Source organism: Triticum dicoccoides, chromosome 7B (genome assembly GCF_002162155.2).
Source record: "Triticum dicoccoides isolate Atlit2015 ecotype Zavitan chromosome 7B, WEW_v2.0, whole genome shotgun sequence".
Lineage (NCBI taxonomy): Eukaryota > Viridiplantae > Streptophyta > Magnoliopsida > Poales > Poaceae > Triticum > Triticum dicoccoides.
The window spans coordinates 756,925,894-756,933,838 of NC_041393.1; the positions used below are offsets into that span (position 1 = coordinate 756,925,894).

At 45.8% G+C, this 7,945-nt stretch overlaps 1 long non-coding RNA gene across 12 annotated transcripts in view; it reads left to right on the top strand.

Moving 5' to 3' along the window:
• Positions 1-1,892: 1,892 nt before the first annotated feature.
• The window catches only part of LOC119337379, a 7,943-nt gene continuing 1,890 nt past the window's right edge, over positions 1,893-7,945 (top strand). The window contains exons 1-14 of one of the 12 annotated variants that reach the window (XR_005163259.1): positions 1,893-2,387; positions 2,523-2,910; positions 3,188-3,235; positions 3,451-3,592; positions 4,483-4,895; positions 4,983-5,056; positions 5,128-5,254; positions 5,336-5,417; positions 5,501-5,612; positions 5,710-5,946; positions 6,712-6,959; positions 7,069-7,249; positions 7,333-7,432; positions 7,517-7,704. This is a non-coding gene — a long non-coding RNA (uncharacterized LOC119337379). Of the gene's footprint in view, positions 2,388-2,522; positions 2,911-3,187; positions 3,236-3,450; positions 3,593-4,482; positions 4,896-4,982; positions 5,057-5,127; positions 5,259-5,335; positions 5,418-5,500; positions 5,613-5,709; positions 5,947-6,711; positions 7,433-7,516; positions 7,940-7,945 lie in introns of those variants that run through there. The other 11 variants (XR_005163260.1, XR_005163266.1, XR_005163267.1 and 8 more) reach the window with 11 other exon arrangements.

The following is a 7,945-nucleotide window of genomic DNA, read 5'->3' on the forward strand; positions in this document are numbered from 1 at the left end:
ACCACTTCGCCAACTTTCAGAAAATGAGGCCCGCCGACTCTCCGGACCTTTCTCCACATGTTAGTAGCGACAACACTGTGGCGTCTACCGAAATGCCGTGTTCGTGGGGTGCCACGTCGGCCTGCTGACCGACGACTGTAGAATGTTGACGATCTAAGTAGGGAAGCAGCTTGGCGTGCCTAAACTTGACTAGCGGTTAGACGTTCCTTCAAGGGGCCATATGGCCGGACATATACTACATTCCAGCAGGCGGGGCGATGCTTAGGAATGTACAATGATTGATAAGATAGTCTTATCTTAAGGCTTGCATATAATTTAGATATGACAATAAAAACATGCGGGGCGTAAAATCCGGGGCCCTGTGCGAAACTAAAAAGCGGGGCACTATCTCACAAAAATGGAATAACGAGTAATTATAATGTATATATATCTCACAGAAAAAAACTATAATGTATATAATATAATGTCTTGCATAACAACTGAACATAAAAAAAAGGCATACCTATCCAACTCCCGGTTGCTATTTATTTGAACATCCTCATTCTTGTAGTATTCTCTGAAATGAAATCTTCAAGATATCCTTGTAATCAATCTTCTCCAACACTTCTCTCTCAAGTGTTATTGTGGTCAAATTATTGAATCTTTGTTGTGTCATAGTAGTACACATATAGGACTCCAATAGCTTCAATAGAAAAACTTCTTTCTGCCAATGCATCTGTCACCAGAATGGTTAACAGAACTCTATATGCAATACTTGCTTTGGGAAAACAATCATGCCGCTTTAAAAAATTCAAAATTTCAAAAGGTACGATATTTTCTTCTCGCATGAAATTTTGAAGAAACTTCAACTCAACACTAGTAGAAAAATGACCTAATATGAGACACATTAATGCCGGTTTGATTTTGAGCCGTCACTAATGTGTCCAATAGTGCCGGTTCCAACGGCTAGCCGTGTTGGGGAACGTAGTAATTTTAAAAAAATTCCTACGTACACGCAAGATCATGATGATGGCATAACAACGAGAGGGGAGAGTGTTGTCCACGTACCCTCGTAGACCGTAAGCGAAAGCGTTAGCACAACGCGGTTGATGTAGTCGTACGTCTTCACGATCCGACCGATCCAAGCACCGAACGTACGACACCTCCGAGTTCAGCACACGTTCAGCTCGATGACGATCCCCGGGCTCCGATCCAGCAAAGCTTCGGGGATGAGTTCCGTCAGCACGACGGCGTGGTGACGATGATGATGCTCTACCGGCGCAGGGCTTCGCCTAAACTCTGCGACGATATGACCGAGGTGGAATATGGTGGAGGGGGGCACCGCACACGGCTAAGGAACGATCCGTAGATCAACTTGTGTTGTTGTGCCTAGAGGTGCCCCCCTGCCCCCGTATATAAAGGAGCCAGGGGGTGGGGGTCGGCCGGCCAGGAGGGGCGCGCCAGGAGGAGTCCTCCTCCCACCGGGAGTAGGACTCCCCCCCCTTCCTTGTTGGAGTAGGAGAGAAGGAAAGAGGGGGAGAGGGGGAAGGAAAAGGGGGCTGCACCCCTTGTCCAATTCGGACCAGAGGGGGGCTGCACACCTCCTTCCTTTCGGCCTCTCTCCTCTATTCCCGTATGGCCCAATAAGGCCCATATACTCCCCGGCGAATTCCCGTAACTCTCCGGTACTCCGAAAAATACCCGAATCACTCGGAACCTTTCCGAAGCTCGAATATAGTCGTCCAATATATCGATCTTTACATCTCGACCATTTTGAGACTCCTCGTCATGTCCCCGATCTCACCCGGGACTCCGAACTCCTTCGGTACATCAAAACTCATAAACTCATAATATAACTGTCATCGAAACCTTAAGTGTGCGGACCCTACGGGTTCGAGAACTACGGGCTCGCACTCGCATCAGATCCCTTCCAGGCCACCACGCCACACCACCAGATCCCATCGCCGCCGCCTCGCACTCGCATCCCATCGCCGCCGCCCGTGCGTTCTCGATCGGAGAGGACGCTCCCTTCGCCGCCGCTGAGATCCGAGAAGAGTCGCCCTTCGCCGGCGCCAAGATCCTGTGCCTCTCTAAAGACCCCTCTCTCTCGCGACACCGCCTCCCTTACAAGGACGCCACGCCATGGGTCTCCATCGGTGCCACGACTGCCACGGCCTCCCCACCTGCCGACGCTCTAGATCCGGCCGTAGTTGATTCCATGTACATCATCTCAAGGAGGAGGGGCGTGAGGCGGTTGCCGCCGCCGGTGGCTGCACTTGAAGGTCTCCGCCGCTTGCTCCAACCAGATCCAGCCAGACCGTCCTGTGGTGGTCCACGTGCATCTGGACGGACGCAACGGCTTTGCCTCCCCTGTCCCATGTCTTCGTCCACCACACCATCCCATTGCGGTAATAAATCTCTAGCCATGCCCTTTTCCTTGAGATGAACTACAAAATTTCTGTTCTGTTATATCTTGGTGAATGTCTCGTCAATTGCCATACAATTACATGTGTGCTTCTCCTGTCGTGCATTTGATGGGTAAGCTGCTGCTACCCGGGCTCACATGACCCCGTGGAGGAAGGAGCTGCGCAAGGAATCACTGTCAAAAGACTCGAGATGAGTTTGGAGTATCATGGATTCCAGGCCATGTTCCGCAAGGACGAAGCAACGCGAGCTAGCCGAGGGTTCAGATTGACGTTCGCTTTGATTCTCGTTGATTCATTGTTTTGACCGACCCAAGCAGCGCCGGCGCTCACGGAGGAGAACCTGATGTTCCTAGAGGCCTGACGCGCGGTCGATCACACTTACTACGACAAGTCCTCCAACGGGTGGAGCTGGTTCAGGTACCACAAGCACCCTCCATGAAAAGCAGGTTCCAGCTGTGCAAAGTCTACCTGCTACTGCTATCCATACTGCGCCATAACAAAATAGGTTTGTCTAATGCCTCAACGGCTCACACTTCTGCCAGTCGCCCATTTATTTAGTGTTGGTCTGGGGAATTTTTTGAGTTGTTGTGTGTACCTTCATGTTTTTCCTTGTGAAATATCTTCATGTTTTTTAGATTACATAAATTTTTGAAAGCTGGATTTTTGTATGTCTTAGTTTCTACATTTGTGAAACTGAAAGCTATTATCATCGGACAGAAAAAATAAACTTCTTCTGTTGCTATTGTGTATTTGACCTGACATTGTTTGTTTTCCAATTTCAGCTTTGGATCAGGACTAACCTCTAGCCAGGAAAGAACCTGAATCCCAAGGTGAGAGGCACCCATCCGTTAATATTAGAGGTGTGAACAAGTACTTTTCTCTATTCTTCCTACTCACAAGTAGTTTCATTCAATGTGCTTACGTGAGATGTGAACCCACAAATTCAGTGAGCTGGGAACTCAAAATTCCAATGAGGTGCGAGATGCAGCAAATTATACTCATCGTATGCCTCGTTATTATTGTTGTTGTGTCGTTTTATTCCCAGTCGACGGCCCATGCGGTGCCCACGTCCGCGTCATTAGTGCTGCTAAGGGGCGCTTCACCCTGTTCGGCATTATCTTCTATTCTTCCTACGGCTGCAAGAACCCTCACCTTGGCTATGGCAGATGCGACAGATAAAGCAGGAGGTCATCTTCTCTCCTTTCTCTTCTACCATTAGAGAAATTTTAGCCAAGCCTGCTGAGTAACACAAAGCTATTATATGTGTTCAATGGAATGTCTGCAATGCCAACAATATTCTGAGTAAAAATGAACAAGAAACATGCATTGGATGGCTCAATTGTTTGTTGAACTAGGTTTGGTTTAGCTTGCTCTCACCAATACAAATTTTCCCACAGCTCATGTGTTCAAAGATGGTGATTTCAAGAATCTGTCAAGTTCAACAAATCATGCATCTGTTTATAGAAACTTAAAGAACAACATACATGTAATTTGTTTGCTTAATCACTTTATTGTTCGTTACTCTCGATCACCATCGGAGAAGGCGATACTCAAATTTGTGGCTGGGTGCATCTGCGGAAGTACTTGCTGATCTTACCATGTCAGGTTGTCCTTTGCCCCTCTTAGATGTTGTAATGTGTTCTTCACATGTGACAACACTAAGTGAACCATTTTGGGCTTCATTTGCATTCTAGCATGGTGGTCTCTCCTATAGCTAGCTATAAATGTTGGCAGTTTCTTCCCTTTTTCTTTGATGTTGTGGTGCTAATAGTTAGCATAGCTGTAGTCGATGCCCTGTTATTATTTGTTAAGTTAGGATGCTTACGTTGTTTCGTTGTGTATGTAAGCTGACAAGTAGTACATCTCCATTTTTTCAGTTTCAGAAAAAAAATGCACTGGATTGTGCCGGCTGGGGTGGTCTGGCTGGATTTGGAAAGAAAGAAACATATATATTGGAGATGCATGCGTTTAGATTTTTTTTTTGCCATGAGTTCAATAGTCTCTGTTAAATCACAGTAATTTTGTTGCTCTGGCGAGCAGGTTTTCTTATACATATATTTATTTTGAAAATTCATAGATGGATGAAATGCTGCTGAGACGTTACAGGATATTCCAGCAGAGGCATCCTTACCGTCCGCATTACAAGGATATGAGAACATTGGGGTCCTGAAGGCAGTGACCTGTTTACCATACACATATTTACTTCCTTTCTAGGGCGGAACAATGGAAGGCACAATTCCAAATTTTCAAGTACAGCTCTTCAAGAACAGGATCTCTGAAGGAACAACAATTTACAAGCTTGGCGCTTACCAGGTTCAGTATGCTAAGGAAAGATACAAAACTGTAGATCGTCCATGGAGAGTAGTGTTTGCCCAAAAAACTACCGTGGAACCAATTGTGCCTCAGCCACCAAACTTTCCCAAGTATGGATATACCACCTACAATGTACACAGTACCAAAGCTGCATTAAACAAATCGTTTTGTTGTCAGGTCAGCAACTCTTAAGAATTGTTTTTATTGTATAATTTTCCACTTCTTACAACTTACAATTTACTGAACTTGTGAATGTTGGATTAGTTACCAGCATCACAAGAATATTTGCGCCGAGCGGCGGATCGATTGACCAGATATGAGAAAATCACATCACAAATGTGCGCCAACTTTTATCATTTTTCATTCCGTGTTCTTATCTCTCCACTGAAACAATGATATATCTTTCCAGAATTCCCGCCGTTGTGATGTTTTGGGGAAAATTAGCAGATGCCCTTGATGCAGACAAGCTACAACGGTGGTCTGCTCAAGAACCCATTATAGTTCTATTTGTTGGCATGCCAGTACATGAATTTAATGTAAGTACGTATCGTCATCTTATATCCATCCTGCACAATTTAGATAAGAAATTAAAATTACCCGTTAAATTTTTTGTACAGGAAACTTGACCTTCAAGTCCTGTCTGGCAACTCGATGGTACATAAATCCAACTATTTCTGAAGCGGCAGCTATTCTAGGAAGGTACACACAGCACAAATGATCCATCTGTGCAACTAATTTTCAATAATCCAGCATCTGTGTTGACAAATTTCACAATATCTCAGATCTACTGCAAGATCCCATCAAATTGAGATAAGCACCGGCTCACAGGGTCATCGCTAGGCAACAAATACAACAAACACATAATTATCAGCCGTTGACCCTGGTGGAATCATGGTATGTTGTCATTGCTATCAAAGCTACACTAATGTCTTTCTCCGAGTAACAATATTTGGTTTCTTTCTAAAATAGATTGACCTGATGTAACTTGCAGGACCAGTACTATAAACTGGAAATAAAGAGAACTGAAGTGTCCCCTTCCATGGCGTTGGGGGGCCTTTCTCTGCCAGGCGCGGTGGCTCCTTGGTAGGTCGATGCAGCTTGCTCGGCGGAGGCTAGGAGGCTCGTCGGCCGACATTTCGTTGATGCATGGGTGCCATATTGCGATGGAACGGCAGTATAATATACAAAACTTTGACGAGGCTCACCTGCTTCAAAATTTCACAATAAGGTTTGCCTTTTTTCTCTTTGCATTTATTCTGTTAAGTCGTCAGATTGTTTGTGTTGGCCGACGAAAAAAGATTTAGGGTCCTAGATTTCTACTTTATATCACTCTGAAAGCCCACTAACCAATCCATGCATTTGGACTTCAGTAGATATAATGGACTATATTCACTCACGTTGGCCACAACCTATTTGAAGAAATTTCTCTTTTGATTTATTGGTGTGAAGTTGTTGTTTCATAGATATATCTAAGCAAGGAAAGTTTGTTGTAGAGATATATGCATGTTCTGGCCTTCTATTCTCGTCCTTTTCATGTTCGAGATCAGCGTACTCATTAGATTAAATTTTAGTATTGCATCGTTAAGCACTTTCTGGAATAACATGCAATAGGTGTATGTTCTATAACCTCTACGCTTTAGCTGGAAATGGCAACTTGATTGAACTCGATCGGTGGTAAGCTTACCTAAATTCATACGTACATAAACAAACTGCACTTCCATCTCCCTGTAGTCATAAAGAAGTATACTGTAAAATTCATAGATGATCAATACTATTTCATTTGCATAAACAAACTCAAGGCATGTACAAATTTTGGATCACGATCTACTATTTACCATGCATCAGTTAACTCAAGGCATCGACCAAAATCTAGCGTTCTTTGTTGCGTGCAGCATGGAGAAGACAGAGATTGTCTGATATATTCGATAGCGCAATATAATTTTCTCTTGCATATTTATAATCTGCCATTTGAATGATGTTTTTTGTGTTGTAGTCCAATCAAGACAACTTGCAACTTTGGTGTTGTCACATTGGAGTCCGTGCTGAGCAGCAATGGGAGACTGTCGTTGATGCCCGACCCATGATGCCGACGAAGGAACGAGAGTCGATGAGGAGTAGACGCCATGGGTTTGTGAACTGGCCAAGCCACCGTTGTCCGTTTGGTAATGTGACTTGCCCTGATTTTGACGTCGGTCTACCAACATCCGACGAAGGGAACCCGTCCCGGTTTCCATCTTGATGGTAAGTTCTCTAATCTTCTATCTCATGGGATGTGATGTGGTTGCCTTCATTTTGGCTTTTGACAAAGGGTTGAAATTAGCTTATGTGCTTCCGACGATTGAAATTCCAGTTATATTATCAACCTTCAGCGAGCAGTGACAACGAACTCCATCCCCCCACCACACCACACCCATGTTTCATTTGATGTGCTTTAAGCCATGTTTCAGCTTGTCTCGACACAGCATGTATTTTTTGTTTCAGTTGTTGAGCTCCGCACTACAAAACTGAGAAAGACCCATAACTTTTTACAGGTCAGCCATGTTTACTAAAATATATAATTTCTAAAACATTTCCAGCAATATGTGAGTTGTTTGCTTGCTCAACCTTACGCTAGGATCGTTTCTACATACTACAAATAGAGGGAAGTTGGCTTGTGCCTTACTAGAGACAGATGAACCAATAAAATGATTGGAAAGGCTCTTTCCAAGCATAAGGTAAGCTGAATCTTGTACAACTTACTTCCTAATGTATTTTGGTCAGTATGTTGTTTATTTTATGAAATTGATACTCCATTGTAGAGGAGCTTTTGAAGGGACTGAAGAACCGGAACCTCCCCTCCTCCCTCCCGCGACGCTCCCGCAGGCGTCCGGGGGGCAACCCTAGCACCGCCGCCGGTCCCCCCTCCTCTCCCTCCGCCCTCGCGGCCGCCCGGGGGCGCGAGCGGACGAAGCCCGCTCATCGCTGGCGGCGGCGGGGCCTTCTCGTCTCCGCGCGTGGGGGTTTCTGTGAGGGTCGGACGCCTCTGGCCGGATGTGGCGCTTGGCGCTGGCCGTGGCAGCTCGGCAGCGCGCCGATGTGGGCTGTCGGCGGCGCATGCCAGCGATGCGATGGGCAGTGCGGTGGTGGTGCAGGCTGGAGGCTGGTGGTGGCGGCGGCGCGCCCAGATCCGCCTCTGGCGCCGCGAGTTGCGGGCGACCTGGGTCGCGGTCGGCCTTCCCTACCATGGC